Source organism: Sus scrofa, chromosome 6 (assembly GCF_000003025.6).
Source record: "Sus scrofa isolate TJ Tabasco breed Duroc chromosome 6, Sscrofa11.1, whole genome shotgun sequence".
In the NCBI taxonomy this organism is placed as follows: domain Eukaryota; kingdom Metazoa; phylum Chordata; class Mammalia; order Artiodactyla; family Suidae; genus Sus; species Sus scrofa.
The window spans coordinates 155,307,003-155,322,631 of record NC_010448.4 but is presented as its reverse complement, the minus strand read 5'-3'; the positions used below and the strand labels follow the sequence as shown (position 1 = coordinate 155,322,631).

General features: G+C 47.7%; 1 protein-coding gene across 34 annotated transcripts in view; it reads right to left on the bottom strand.

Annotated features, from left to right (window-relative positions):
• Positions 1 to 15,629, bottom strand: part of DAB1 (DAB1, reelin adaptor protein) — a 1,217,809-nt gene that overhangs the window by 51,772 nt on the left and 1,150,408 nt on the right.

Below are 15,629 nucleotides of genomic sequence, written 5' to 3'. Positions count from 1 at the left end.
ATATTTTCTTATTCTCCACCATCAGTTATTTATCCCTTTGTCCTCTTTAACAGCTGGAGTTGGTTCAGTATTCTTCTGCAACCACTAATAACAGCAGTTAGGGAGCAAGAAAGAGCCTCAACACAATGATTTATCCAGAAAAGCTGAGTTACTGCACCGGGAGAGAATGAGTGTCAGCATCAATGGATATTTATGGGGAAACTGTATATTATAGCTCTGCTCATTAGAGATGCTATCGTTAAGGTTCTGTGAATGTTAATGATCTGTGTTAGAGGAATAATGATAGACTCACAGCAGCGGTAGTTAACAGATACCCCTGAATCCCATTGTCTTGCCATGTCACAGAGCTCCAAGGAATCTGATTTATGCCACTGAAGGAGCTGGTGTGTAGCGGGGCACCTGTATCTCGGGAGCAGTACAGTCTTTGCTTCAGCATGGGTAGCACTCTTGGTGAAGAGTGTCAGGAACAAAACAGACAGCTCCTGCCTTCAGTTTGAAACCTCATTGCGCTCTGGTCTTGGAGACAGCTGGGCCCAGTGGGAAGAACATTCCTTATGTTTAGGTAGGGTGGACCTCCATCCTGGCCTGCCTAAGACAGCTCCCATCCATGCCGACTGTCCTGACGTGATATTAATAGCAATCCCTCTTCCACTGTGGAAAGTGACCCAGTTTGGACAATGAACTAGGTCACCCTGGGATTCGGGCCAGAGAGAGCTGGATGAGATTCTTGCTGATGCCTCTTCTCGCTGTGCCGATTTATTTTCTCTGACCTTCAGTAGCCTTTACAGTAGAGACTGACATCCTAGGGAAATCTGGGAGAGTCTTGACATCATGTATTAAGCGCCTACCACAGTCCCTTGCTTGGTGGGTGCTCAACATTTGGTGGTCACTGTTGTTCTATTATCTTCACCCCACGGTCCTGGCACTCCCCTGAAGGCTCAGCCCTGTCCCAGTTAAACATGACCTTGTTGACACTGTTGACATTGGGCACGGGGAACTGAAGGCACCAGCCCCTAACTCCCTCTAGGACACTAAAAGCACCCTAGTGGTTGGGCCAGGTCTTACTCATCTCTTGAAATACTTGGTACAGTCCTTTGATCACAGAATAACTCCCAACAATAACAATGCTAACATTTATTGAGTACTTACTATGTGCCAGGTGATGTTCTCACCTTATTCAAGTTCTCAAAGGACCTCCATGAGCTAGGTACCATCGTCATTATCCTCATTTTACGAGCCTACACATCGAGGCTCAAAGAATAACCCACGCAAGGTTATACAGCTGGTAACCGAGGAAGAAAATCTTCAAGTCCCGTAGTCAGTCTGCAAGGCTCACACTTAGAACTGCAAACCCACGTGGCCCACCAAGTATTGGGTACCTGCTCTGTGCAAACACAGCAGCAATCTATCTGCTCCCTTATTTAATCCTCACGAGAACCCAGGGAGGTATAGCTCTTCTCCCATTGTTAACTGCTCACTAGGAAGAATCCAAAAGATAAAGCTCCTTGCCTAGAGTCACAGCTAAGAAGTGTAAAGCTCTATGTGGCTTCAACGTTCGTGCTCTTTCTGCTGTTTTATGGCCTCTCAAAATGAGATTCCCAACCTGCGTTCAGAATTTGATTACTGAACCACAAAGCCTCAATGGGAAACGACATGAAAGATCTGCCCCTCTGGAGTGACAGCCCCGCTTCTCCCACCCACAGGACTAACCTGTGGGTTGCTTTGACAGTGGTCCTCATTTATCCTCTCTGCATCTGTTCCCTTCTAGAACATTCTGTCCTTCAGAGACAAGAGGAGAGGGCTTCCAGGTAGGTGGACCTTGCGGCTCCAGCCCAGCGCTACCCACATCTGCTCTTTCACCTGTTTGTGTGGAAGGCCACTGGGCACATTTCATTCCAATAAATAAAAGTTCCTGGGTTTTATCAAAAGTTTGAAGAGCCTTCCTCTGGGAGACCAATGGCAGAAGAATGGCGCAATCACTGTTTTATCCAGATGTGATTTTTGCCAAGACACAACTGAGCAAACGGGGCACCAGGCGACAGCTTACACACCCCCTTTTATCTCCTCTACACACGCATTTACAGAAAACAGGTTTCTGGAATGGCTGAAGAGCCAGCCATCCGCAACTCTGATTGAGCCCATTCATGACAGCCCCATTTTTCATCCCTGGGAGAGAGAGAGCCAGATATCATTCAAGGTGATGATGGGATTGGGCCCCATGGTGAGTCAGGGACTAAGCGACAGAGAGAAAGATGAAAGGCATCATAACTGACCATGGGAAGAACCTGAAAACAGCAAACAGAAGGGCTGATGGACCAACACTCTTAGAGACATAAAACTGCATGTCTGTAATTGACAGAGCTATAGAAGAGGAGACAGGGCCTTTGGTTCTGATCACCTGCTTACTGCCCTCCCAAAGCTTGCCGCTTCAGGGGAAGCTTGTCGCTTCAGGGGAAGCTTGTGTTTGTCTCACTCCCACATCACGAGATCTTCCAGATCTACCCCATCATCCATGCAAAGGTACCACCTCTCCTGTTCTCTCCTCTGCAGGGCACCCTCAGCCCAGGCCCACAGCAGTCCTCGCTTGCTTACCCCTCACCGCTTTGCCTTCAGGCCCATCCTGGCCCGTCCCTACTCTGCATGGAATGACAATAGCTGATCCCTGTAAACTCCATCACCAGGCTCCCTTGCTGACCCAGCTCCACTTAAATTTGACCAACAGGAGCCAGTTGTCAGAAACTGGATGGCAGGAATTCCCTTCGTGGCTCAGTGGTTAACGACTAAGAATCATGAAGATGCAGGTTCAATCTCTAGCCTTGCTCAGTGGGTTAAGGACCCACTGTTGCCATGAGCTGTGGTGTAGATCACAGACACGGCTCAGATCCTGCATGGCTATGGCTGTGGTGTAGGCTGGCAGCTGTAGCTCTTATTGGACCCTTAGCCTGGGAACTTCCATAAGCTGTGGGTGCAGCCCTAAAAAGGAAAAAAAAAAAAAAAAAAGAAATTGGATGGTATCGGGCAGGGAGAAGCAGTGAATTTCTTCCTGGCTTTTTTTGGGCAGTATTCTGCCAGTGGTTGAGTCTCTCCATGGTTTTAATTTCCACCAAATAGCCCTCTCTGAATGGTCTCAGCACCCACTGGGCAGCTCCTTCTGTGGTCCCAGTGCCTGCTGGCAGCCCCAGCTCCTGGGCTCTGTCAATGCCACTGCCTGCCTCTGCCCTTTTAGTTCTAGGGATAACTCCAGTATCAGCTTCTGACTATGACCCATAGGGTTGCCCCACAGTCTCCTATTTGGCTTTTCAGCTTTTCTAACGCCTTTGTACCTAGCTTTCCATTTTAATTTCCCTTTGTTAAACTGCCTGGTAGGGGCTCTGTTTTCCTCATTCCATCCTGATGGAGACACAAAGATAATTCCATTAGTGACATAATGGTCTCCCACCTGCCAAGCCACCTGTCATTCGGAGTGAGGTTGAAAAATGCAACTCAGTGTCACTCCACCACCTGAAAGCAATGATGGCCTCCCAACAAACCCCAGCTTCTCAGCATCACATTTCAGGCCCTTCAGTCCCTGGACATGGCTCTTGGCATCGCAGTCTCCTTTCCCAGGAAGGCATCCTAAGGGTCTGCCAACCTAGCCCATTCATCAGAGCCTGGGATACGTGAGGCTTTACACATTTCAGGGCCTTTAAACATGTGGTTCCCTCTTCCTGAATACCGTTCCACCCCTTCTCCAATGCCAAACTAAATTTTAGATTTTAGTTTTAAAATCACAACTAAACTCCATCCCCTGGGCCAAGTTTACTGCCCCTCCACTCTCTCCCAGAGCATCTCGTATAGCCTCTCACAACCTTGATTATATTGCTGGTAATTATTGCTGTATGTCTCTCTTCTTCTTGAGACCATTAAGATTCTTAAGCAGCGGTGGTACTCATCTTTCTATCTTGAGTGAATACAACACTGTCTGACAGGTAGGAGACTCTTGGTACATATTTGCCAAATGGATGAATGAATGAATGAATGAATACATGAATAGAAATTGTAAGGCCACCACTATGGAGAACAGTATGGATGTGCCTTAGACATTTATACACAGAACTACCATATGACCCAGCAATACCACTCTTGGGAGTATATCTGGACAAAACTTTCCCTAAAAAAGACCCATGCACCCGCATGTTCATTGTAGCACTATTCACAATAGCCAAGACATGGAAACAACACAAATGTCCATCAACAGATGACTGGATTAGGAAGATGTGGTATATATACACAATGGAATACCACTCAGCCATAAAAAAGAACAAATAATGCCATCTGCAGCAACATGGATGGAACTAGAGAGGCTCATACTAAGTGAAGTAAGTCAGAAAGACAAATACAAATATCACTGATGCCACTTATATCTGGAATCTAATATATGGCACAAATGAACCTTTCCACAGAAAAGAAAATCATGGACTTGGAGAACAGATTTTTGGTTGCCAAGGGGGAAGGGGAGGGAGTAGGGTGGATGGGGAGCTTGGGGTTAATGGATGCAGACTATTGCCTTTGGAATGGATTAGCAATGAGATCCTGCTGTGTAGCACTGGGAACTATGTCTATCACTTATGATGGAGCCTGATCATGTGAGAAAATAGAATGTGTACATGTATGTGTAACTGGGTTACCATGCTGTATAGTAGGAAAAAAACTGTATTGGGGAAATAACAATTAAAAAAAAAACAAAGAAACTATAAAAAAAAGGAATTTCAAAAAAAAAAGAAGGGCTTTGTAGCAATCAGCGGTCTGGGATTATGAAAGTAACGAAGGTCTGTCACTGCAGGTATGTGAGCTGAAGCCAGAGACTTAGGAATGTTCATCTGAGTTTTTATAAACACTGAAGGCTTCTTGCTTTGGCAGGAAAGCTAAACTAGACAGGGTCTGTCAATGTTCCTGTTAAAATTCTAGAAATTTAGCATTCTACCCCAGGAAAATTTTTTTTCTTTTTTTGGCTGCCCTATGGCATATGGACTTCCCATGCCAGGGATCAGATCTGAGCCATAGTTGTGACCTACACTACAACTGCAACAACCCCTGATCCTTTAACCCACTATGCCGGGCTGGGGATTGAACCTGTGTCCTGACGCTACAGAGATGCTGCCAATCCTGCTGTGTTACAGTGAGAACTCCACAAGACAACTATTTTTTTTTTTTTGTCTTTTTTTAGGATGGCACCCACAGCACATGGAGGTTCGCAGGCTAGGGGTTGAATCAGAGCTGTAGCCACCAGCCTACGCCACAGCCACAGTGACGTCAGATCCAAGCCATGTCTGCGACCTACACCACAGCTCATAGCAAAGCAGGATCCTTAATCCATTGAACAAGGCCAGGGATCAAACCTGCATCCTCATGGATACTAGTCAGATTCATCTCCGCTGAGCCACAGTGGGAACTCCCCAGGAAAACTTTTAAGTACAGCTAAAAGAAAGTCCATCTAAACAACATCAGAAGAGGCAACCTGCTATTTTATCTGTGGGCATACCAAGATTCAGATTCCTTTCCCTCCCTCCACGATGACCTCTTGTGTGACATCTATGTTAACTGCATTATGATAATTATATTTCTCTACAATGTGGTGCTTAATGAGGAAGTGAAACTGACAAATGTTCAGACTAGACTTAATCCAATTATGCAACATCTTGATCCAGATTTTCAACTAAGGGAAAAACCAACTGCTCAATTGTGAATGAAAATTTATTTGCCATGAAAGATGGGGGCTGAGGGTGTAGAGAACAGTGGTCCAGAGAATTCTTGCAATTCTTCACATGAATGGATTGCTTTCTCCTACATTGTAGCAGGAAAACTGAAATAAATCTAGGGCAAGGAAAATCAAGCAGATACTGATTACTGGGGGACAGGGGTCTCATACAAAAAACATCGAGGGAGCTTCTCCTGTGGCACAGTGGGTTAAGAATCTGACTGCAACCAACTGGATTGCTGTGGAGGTAGGGGTTCCATCCCTGGCCCGATACAGTAGGTTAAAGGATCTGGCATTGCTGCAGGTGGGGTGGAGGCAGCAGCTGAGGCCTGGATTCAATCCCTGACACGGGAACATCCATGTGCTGCAGGTGTGGCTATTTAAAAAAAACCCCAAAAATCAAACCAACAAAAAAACACCACCAAGGAGTTGGACGGTGGGAGGCAGGGGTGGCAGAACAAGCAGCTTTCTGATCTTCAAAGGTGGGAAGTTTTCACTGAGATTTGTATTTTGGGATTCAAATATGTCTTGGTGCGATATACAAGGAGATCCTGCTAAATAGCATTGAGAACTTTGTCTAGATACTCATGTTGCAACAGAACAAAGGGTGGGAAAAAAAATGTAATTGTAATGTATACATATAAGGATAACCTGACCCCCTTGCTGTACAGTGGGAAAATAAAAAAATTAAAAAAAAAATGTCTTGGTGTTCCCGTGTGGCTCAGTGGAAACAAATCTGACTAGCATCCACGCAGATTTGATCCCTGACTTCGCTCAGTGGCTTAGGGATCCGGCGTTGCCGTGAGCTTGGTGTAGGTTGCAGACTGGGCTGGATCTGGCGTTACTGTGGCTGTAGTGTGGGCTGGCAGCTACAGCTCTGATTTGAGCCCTAGCCTGGGAACCTCCATATGCCACGGGTGTAGCCCTAGAAAGCAAAAACAAAAGAAAAAAGTCTTTTGAACATCAGGATGAAGAAAGCAGTGTCCCAGGCAGAGTGAGGGATCAGGAATGACTTAGGCATGGCAGTGCCCTCACAGTATTCAGTCTAGAGGACAAGTGAGGCATCTGCTCGAGCTCTAAGTGCTATTACAGAGACTCAAAAACAGTGGGTCCTGGGAGATGGGAACTGAGGCCCAAGTTTGGATTCTGACCAGGAAGGGTCAGGAGATGGAGGACATTGCATTTTTTTTTAATCCTAAAGGCAGTATGTATTAGTGGAAACTGAGTGGGTGCCTGAATCAGAACAATGTAGGCATCAAATTCTGGCAGCAGGGTAAGGATCCAGTGTTGTCTCTGAGGCGGTGAGAGTTCGACCCTTGGCCGGGTGCAGTGGGTTAAGGACCCAGCATTGCCACAACTGAGGTTCAGATTCGACCCCTGGCCTGGGAACTTCCTATGCCATCGGTGTAGCCGAAAAAGGAAAAAAAAAAATATTCTGGCTTTGTGATCACAAGGGAGTTATGTGACCTCTGGAAGCCTCAGCCCTCTTATATGTACACGACACCTACCTCGAAGAGTCCTGATCACTGAAGGAGATAAGCTGAGGGCAGAGCCTGGGCCGTCCGTGGCACAGAGCAGATGCTCAGTGAGGTCTGTCTGCTTTTGCCACAGCTACAGTAGCCTCAGACTCTAGTATATATGGCTCGTGTCCTGGCATCATAAAATAAAAAGAAGAAACCAAACAGAGGCCTGGACTGCAGGTTTGATCACTGGGATATTTATCAGTTTCTCCCAGCCGGGCTCCTTTTTAGGACACAGATAGATCTAGAGCCCGGATTTCAGTCTCTCCAGAAGGACACTAAGGAGATATAATTTTCTAAGCCCCTACTGTGTGCCCAATGCCTGCTCAGCGAGATAATTTGATTGCTGTAAACTAAAAATGCTACCTGCCATGTCAGTAAGCAAAGGCTGTCACAGCCATCAGCCACCATGGATGCCCTGTGGTGAGCCCTAAGGGAACTCAGGATGGGAACATAATGCCTGCCATTGAATCATCAGACTGCAACCACCCCACTCCCAACCCTCAAAGGGAAGGTGCACCCTGAGGAGACAGGGGACAAGAAATCCCAGGATCCTGGCCCCAGGGAGCAGAGGTGCATATCCAAGGAATAATTTGAGTGAGCCCAGACTCTTGCATCTTCTTATACAGGGAAAAGCGCTATATTCCTTAACTTGAGTTATCTGATTTTCTTTTATTAACAGTAACCTTTTCATGTTCTGACTATGGGGTCTTTTTGCAAAAACTTAGCTATCCTGGCTCCTCCCTTAACCCTGGGGAGCAGTCTTCCAGAGTTATCTGAGATGCTTAAGTCCTCAGTTCTGCCTACTGAATAAAACATAACTCTCAACTTTCAGGTTGTGTTATTTTTTTCAGTCCCCATTATAATACCCAGTAAGCTTCTTCCCATCCACAGCACTAATTTCACCGGGCAAGGCCACAACTTATTGCTGGGCATTCAGAGTGGGTGACCTTTAAGCCAAGTGATAATGCTGAAGACAGGGATGGGCCCTCTGGGGTACATGGCTTGGCAGCTGAGCTACTGGGGAGCAAGATGATAATGAGGAAATGATGAGGAGAAGGAAGATGATGGGAGCGAGATGATGGGAGCGAGATGATGGGAACAAGTACATGGGGGCCAATGGGATGCCAGAGGAAACGAATGGTTCTCCTAACATTCACTGACCATCAACCATCGCTGTGGTCACCTCTACATACAGGGATCCCTCACTGAATCATTCCTTTGCTGCTTGAATACTCACAGGGGCAGAGAACTCACTACTCTGACACACTGTCCTTCTTCTGAAAATCAGCTCAGATGGTCCAAAATTTCTTTCTTATACTGAGCCCAGGGTTGCCCTCTCTTATCATTAAACTTGGATCTTTCTCTTTTCTCTCTCTTTTTTTTTTTTTGGCTGCGCCCATGGCATGTGGAAGTTCAGTGGCCAGGGACTAAACCCATGCCACAGCGGTGACCCGAGCCACAGCAGTGACAACACAGGATCTTTAATCCACTGAGCCACAGGGAATACCACTTCGGTCTTTCTCTCAGTCACAGGACAGCACCTAAAATAAACAGAGGCAACTAATACGTACCATCTCTCAATCTTTACCTCCCCAGTGTCTCATAAAAGCAACCCCTCACCATCACAGGAAACGCTTTCGTGTTGGGGGTCTCACGAAAGCCCTGAAATGTTGAGAGGGGAGGGTCTTCCTTTCCACTTTACAACCCAGGAAAATGAGTTTCAGAAAGTCAAAGAGAAGAAGGGAGGGAAGAATCTCAGGGAGAGCTGCCCATTCCTTTCAATTTCAGAATCCATGTTTCATCAAAAGGAAGCTAATGCCAAGTCCAACATACCCATTTGACACCCACGTCCTTTGTCCTTTCTGCTTACCACTATACCAAACTTTTTAGGATCTCTCTCGCTCTTTTTTTTTTTTTTTCTTTTTCTTTTTAGGGCCGCACTTTTTTAGGGCATATGGGAGTTTTTTAGGGCATATGGGAGTTTCCAGCCTAGGGCTCATATCAGAGCTGCAGTTGCTAGCCTATGACACAGCCACAGCAACTCAGGATCTGAGCCGTGTCTGTGACCTACACCACAGCTCACAGCAACACCGGACCCTTAACCCGCTGAGCAAGGCCAGGGATTGAACCCACATCCTCATGGATACTAGTCAGGTTTATAACCCACTGAGCCACAATGGGAACTCCCAGGATCTCTCTTTTGAAGGCCAAAAAAAGTTCACCTAGAATTCATGGGCTGGTTATTACTAATAATTAGACCTTTTCTGCCTGATACAAATACATAAAAGGCTTTTAAACTAGGCAATTATAAGGTGAGGGATAAAAGATCTTTTCCAGCTGTAAGAATATGACAGGAGGGGGTGAGCAGAAGGGAGAAGAAAAGCAGAGTATTTCTCATGCAAAAATGGCATGAGTCATCCTAAGGGGCCAGGCCTGTGTCATAGAAACAGCTGACCTTCAAAGTCAAGTTTCAACCACGTTCAGTGTTCTGGGGCACATAAACGGGTGTGAAATGGGCCGTTGGGCAGACTGTGAATGCCTCACTGCGGAACTAGCTCATGTCCAAAGGCTAACAGAGTACAAAAAAGCACTAAATAATGAATGCAGACACTTCCCCCTCCCCCGCCTTAGGAATGTGCATTTTTGACATCCGAAAAGAGGCCAGGATATCTGTGTAACGAACATGACAGCATCATCAGCTAGCTGAAAGGAGATGACCTGTCTTCCTTCCATTTCTTCGAGATGGGAACTGGTGATAAATGAACCAGTCTGAGTGCCGCTAAGTGGAGGCAGGATGGCCTCAGGAGCCAGGACCTCAGGGACCAGCCAGAGGTGCTTCTGTGTCTCTCCTGCTCATCCTTCAAGGCTTTGCTCAAGTTGTACCCTCTTTTTGGAATCCCCTCTTGCTCTCTAGCCGGTTAACAGTTTCCATCAGCAAGCATTTTTGCCCCTGGATTTCAGAGACCCTGACACAGGAAGAGGCCACATCCTGAAGATCCAGGAGGGAGAAGCCCATGTGCACCATCTGACTGCCTTGACCCGGAGGGGATGGAATGCCTGTTTCTAGGGGGATCCATCCTTATGTGGTCTCAGAGTATCCAGGAAGTGATGGTGGGGAACAAAACATGATCCCAAAAATAAATCTGCTGGAAGAAGGGGACATTACAGGTGCAGAGTAAAATAAGCACAAAAGAGCATCCTAACGCGTTACTTGAGGAAGCAGAACAAGAAAAGGGCTGAGGAGTTCCTGTTGTGGCGCAGTGGTTAACGAATCCGACTAGGAACCATGAGGTTGCGGGTTCGATCCCTGCCCTTGCTCAGTGGGTTAACGATCCGGCGTTGCCATGAGCTGTGGTGTAGGTTGCAGACCCGGCTCGGATCCCACGTTGCTGTGGCTCTGGCGTAGGCCAGTGGCTACAGCTCCAATTCGACCCCTAGCCTGGAAACCTCCATATGCCTCGGGAGCGGCCCAAGAAATAGCAAAAAGACAACAAACAAACAAACAAACAAACAAACAAAAAGGGCTGGTATGGCTGAGCATCCTATGGTTACGGGACAAGTAGGGGGTGTAAAACTAGGACAGGGGTGAGGGGAGGCAAGGGAGGAAAGAGACTGGATTGGCTTTCTGACTGGACCTGGGCCTGGAGTGTCGAAACAAAACTTTGCTCCTCTACGTTGATGCCCCGAGGTGGGTAAGAATAACAAACAGTGAAGTCTAACTTGTGCTGCCCTAACTCTCTGAAATCCCCAATCCACCAAAATTTGCCACCTTACTGAGGAGATTTCTGACCATGGAAGTGATGATGAGCCACCCACTGAGCTCTAGGACCAAGGTTCTAGAGTTGAGATCAAAGGATTCAGTCAGCTTCAAGGCCTACAAAAATTTACATGCGCATGCGTGGTCCCGCCACCCCGCCCCCCCTCCCCCGGGGAGTCTACTGTCAGAAATCCCCAAGAGAGTTACTTAGGAGTAGTGATGACTCAGAGTGATTCCCGTCTTCAAGGAGTGCACAGAACAGTGAGGGAAAGAGACAGACGAATGATAGCTCACTGGAGTTCCCTGGTGGCCTAGTGCTTAAGGATTTGGTGTTGTCACTGCGGTGGCTCAGGTTTGACCCGACCTGGGAACTTATGTATGTGGCAGGTAAGGCCAAATAATAATCATAATAACATCTCACAGCTATTGAATCTTCCCTGTGCACGAAGCGCCATCCTGATTCACATAGTTAAGCTCATTTAGTTTTTATGCACAAACTCTAAGGCAGGTGCTTTCATTAATCCCAAAGCCAAGGTTTTTAAGGAACCCCAAGTCCAATGGCTCACATGGACACATTAAGAAAAAATAATCCTTTGTAATCATTGCCAAGAGGAGGACAGAGGTATCCCAGAGGGGCTGATGACTCTGGGGTAAGGAAGGCTTCCCAGAGAAGGTGTTATCACCTAGGATATGTGCCAGCCCCCAGTGTGGTGAGAACGTTGGCTGGAGCACTACTTCTTACAGCAACAAATGGGAATAATGTTCTATTTTTATCTAACTCATGCCCCTGTTATGGGTTTTACCAAAATGTCTTCTTTAATCCAAACACAGAGACAAGGTAGGCTTTACTCTTTCTCCTTTTCTGTGGCGTGTGGAAGTTTCCGGGCCAGGGATCAAACCTACACTCTGGCAGCAACCCGAGCTGCTATGATGACAATGCCAGGCCCTTAGCCCACTGTGCCACAAGGGAACTCCAAGCATAACTTTATTTTTACAGATGATGACATTGAGACTTAGAGATGCAGAAAGTGACTCAAGGATCCTCAGTATGTGGCCAGGATGAGAGCCACGCCCAGATCTGACCCTGAAGATCGGTGACTGCTCCCTTCTGGGCTGGCTGGTGGCTTTCTCCAACAGCCCCTAACTGAGTCCCTTACTGGGACTCCTTACAGACCTGTCCCAAGGAAGAAGAAATCAGGTGGTCCCTAGACTAAGAGGCCACTATGCAATCCCCCTTCTTGTAGGCAACTTGTGGGAGCCCCCAGACTCCCTGGAAGCTGCCTAGCATGCCCTACTTTGCTTGTCTGTGGTTTGTCCGTCTGGGTAAGCAGCAGTGACAACATGGCAGGGATGTTCAGACAACAGGGGTATCCTGGCGAAGGTGCACTCAGCAGAGAGGCAGGCCCACGGGGGAAGCCTGTAGGAGCGGAAGATCTCAGAGCAGGGGGAACAGGTGTATGCAAAGGACCTCTGCGAAGTTTAGGCAAGTGGGGCCAGCTTCTCCATACATAGATGGTTTTCTCCATCCCATCACCCTGCAAGTTAAGTTCCGTAACCCCTTTCGGAAGATGAGAAGACTGAGACTCGGGGGGTGGAGGCGAGGAAACCATCGAAGTCCCACGGGCAGTAAGGATGGGCCCTGAGATCCCACGTGCCTCTATATGCATTTCACTTTCTGCCTCTGAGGCTTTCAGAAATCCTGAAAATGTTCATGGAAAAGCCATTATCGGGAGTTCCTGTCGTGGCGCAGTGGTTAACGAATCCGACTAGGAACCATGAGGTTGCGGGTTCGGTCCCTGCCCTTGCTCAGTGGGTTGATGATCCGGCGTTGCCGTGAGCTGTGGTGTAGGTTGCAGACACGGCTCGGATCCCGTGTTGCTGTGGCTCTGGTGTAGGCTGGTGGCTACAGCTCTGATTGGACCCCTAGCCTGGGAACCTCCATATGCCGTGGGAGTGGCCCAAAGAAATAGCAAAAAAAAAGACAAAAAAAAAAAAAAGAAAAAAGAAAAGCCATTATCACTGTTGGCTGCTTCTAGGACTTCATGGGAACAGTAGGTTGGGAGCAGCGGTAGGGCCCTTCAGGCAGCCCCCCACATTTCCCAAGCAAAGCCTTAGCATATGTACTTAACGCTTTTTTGGAGTCAGAGAAACAGGGAATTCTCTTTAAAAAAAAGCACCAGGGATTTTCATTATTCTTTCTACAGGGTAGAGTTATCATGTGTTTGTTTACTATGCCTAAAACACCCATGGGGGCCTGGCTGCTGTGAATCAGGCTCAGGGCTTGCTTTGGCTCATGCAAGGACTGCACGAAGCTCCCAGAAGTGATGAGGAGGAAGAATTGCAACACTCTGTGGTCAGAGCGATTCAGAGGAATGACAGGTGTGGAGACCAAAGGCAGGGGTGGCCTGTGGACACTGCTGGGAACAAGTCAAGAAAGTCTCCCCATAACACAAAGCTGGAAGCTAAGCCAGGATGTGGGGGGAAGGTGGAAGAGGGGGTGGGGGAGGGCATGATTCCTCCAAGAAATGACACTTCAGTGAAGCTGGACCAGGAGGAAGCAGGTCAGAGATACAGCCGAGGCTGCGACCTGAATGCCGTAGATGTCAGATTGAGGAGTCTGGATTTTGTTTTTTGTTTTTTTTTCCCTCCTGGAGCTATTAAGCATGGCGGTGGTGTGGCCAGACTGGTTAATAAATTCACAGAAACCAAGGCAGCAAATGGAGCATGTTTCCTCATGTATCTAAACCTGTTAGGGGCAAGTGAGGCAATTTAGGCACAAATTGAATTGGAGGGAGCTGTGTGACAGGGGCTGCACCAAATTGAACCGCGAAGAACAGCCCAGAGTCTCGGTGACAAGGAGGCTTGATGAAATGCAATGGCCTCGGGGAGAAAAACTGCTTTTTCCCTAAGTGACACCACATTGCATGCCTTCTACTGTTTCTAGATGCCAGGTTTTTCAAAGGAGCTGGTAATCAGATATGTTTTGTCATGAAAACTAACACAAGCTGGGTGTTGGAAGTAGTATGAAGGTGGGAGATGGTGGTTTTGGGATATTGGCAGAGCAGGGTAGAGAAACGGGCACAGATCAGAAAGAAAGTTCCCGGGACAAAGGGGAGTAGGGGCAGGGGAAGGGAAGAAGGGACCAAAGATGCTCCCAGCTGGGAGAATCCAGAAGCTCAGGTTTGAAAGGGCCAGGGCTTGTCTCACCCCTCTAGCCATTCAATGTTTGGAGCCTCACCTGTCCCTTCACAGTCTGAGAGGTGGCCTTGAGGCTCTGCTTGAATAACTCCAGTGATGGGGAGCTCACTCTCTTAGGTGCCAGAGGTCTGGTCTACCCCTGAGCAGCTCTGACTCACATCAGGAGGTCACCCTCTCTCTGAGATAGAACTGCTGTGGGTGCCATCCCCGTAGTTGGGGTTTCTTTTCTCCAGACTAAACATGTCTAGGTCCTTCAGCTGTTTCTCATGGCTGGGGTTTCAAACCCCACATTCATCTCATCTTGAAAAGTGCAGAACTGTCTTTATGGCTCTCACCGTGTGGGGTCTACAACAGGAAACAACGTTCCGGGTAGAGTCGTGTAGCCTCATGACAGCAATCAGGACCAGACCTGGGATTCTTGAGGGGCTGCATGACTTCAAAGCCTAAGTTCTTGCCACCTTTTTTTTTTTTTTTTTTTTTTTTGTCTTTTGTCTTTTTTTCAGGGCCACACCAGCAGCATATGCAGGTTCCCAGGCTAGGGGTCCAATCAGAGCTATTGTTGCCGGCCTACGCCACAGCCACAGCAATGCCAAATCCGAGTCACATCTGCAACCTATACCACTCACAGCTCACGGCAATGCCGGATCCTTAACCCACTGAGTGAGGCCAGGGAACGAACCCGCAATGTCATGGTTCCTACTCAGATTTGTTTCTGCCGCGCCATGACGGGAACTCCTCCGCCCATTTTTGAATACCCCCATTTTCTTTGTCAGTTTTCTTTTTACTGCTGCACCTGTGGCATAGGGAAGTTTCCAGGCTAGGGGCTGAATTGGAGATGCAGCTGCCAGGCTACACCACAGCCACAGCAATGCCAAGATCCAAGCCGCATCTGTGATGCAAAGCTGAATCCTTAACCTGCTGAGCAAGGCCAGGAATCAAACCCACATCCTCATGGACACTATGTAGGGTTCTTAACCCAATGAGCCACAATGGGAACTCCTAGCCCCCATTTTTTTTTTTAAACATAAGCTGTGGCAAAGGCCTGCCCCCTGCTCCAGAGCCTCCACTGGCTCCCCGGGACTGCCTAAATTATGTAGACGGTGTCTTCTGAGTGCCAACACAAGGTCTTAACCATGGTCCTGCGCCTGGCAGATTTCTAGGCATCCCAGCTGCAGATGGAGTTCAGGTACACGGAACCACAATAAACGTGGCCTTTTCCACAATGCGCTGCCCAGTGACAGGACCCTTATAACACTGCAAATGCTTGTGCCAGCCCTTTTTCTGTCCCTCTGAAGCTTCTCAACCGCTTTCAAGGTGGGTGGACAAGTCTCTTCCCAGAACCAAGAACTGCTTGACCAGATATAGGAAATATTTGGCTGGAGACTTTTTCAAAAAACACCTGAGACTCTGAGTC